The following is a 589-nucleotide window of genomic DNA, read 5'->3' as shown; positions in this document are numbered from 1 at the left end:
TATATATATATATATATATATATATATATATATATATATATATATATTTATATTTATGTATGTATGTATATATATATATATACATGTATGTGTGTATATGGATGTATGTATTTATATATATGTTTAGATACATATATATATGTATGTATATATATGTATGTGTATATATATATATATATATATGTGTGTATATATATATGTATATATGTATGTAGATATATGTGTATGTCTGTATATATGCATGTATATATATATTGCGGGGCCGTCGTAGGATTTTCGAGCGAGACCATTGCCAGTGCCCCTGGGCTGGCTCTTGTGCGGGTGACACATGAAATTTTTCAAGCAAGATCGTTGCCAGTGCCCCTGGACTGGCTCTTGTGCGGGTGACACATGAAATGCACCATTTTGAGCGTGACCATTGCCAGTGCCCCTGGACTGGCTCTTGTGCGGTTGGCACATAAAATGCACCATTTTGAGCGTGGCCGTTGCCAGTACTGCCTGACTGGCCTTCGTGCGGGTGACACGTAAAAGCACCCACTACACTCTCTGAGTGGTTGGCGTTAGGAAGGGCATCCAGCTGTAGAAACTC

The sequence above is a fragment of the Octopus bimaculoides genome, chromosome 1 (assembly GCF_001194135.2).
Source record: "Octopus bimaculoides isolate UCB-OBI-ISO-001 chromosome 1, ASM119413v2, whole genome shotgun sequence".
Classification (NCBI taxonomy): Eukaryota; Metazoa; Mollusca; class Cephalopoda; order Octopoda; family Octopodidae; genus Octopus; species Octopus bimaculoides.
Note: the sequence above shows the minus strand (reverse complement) of the source record.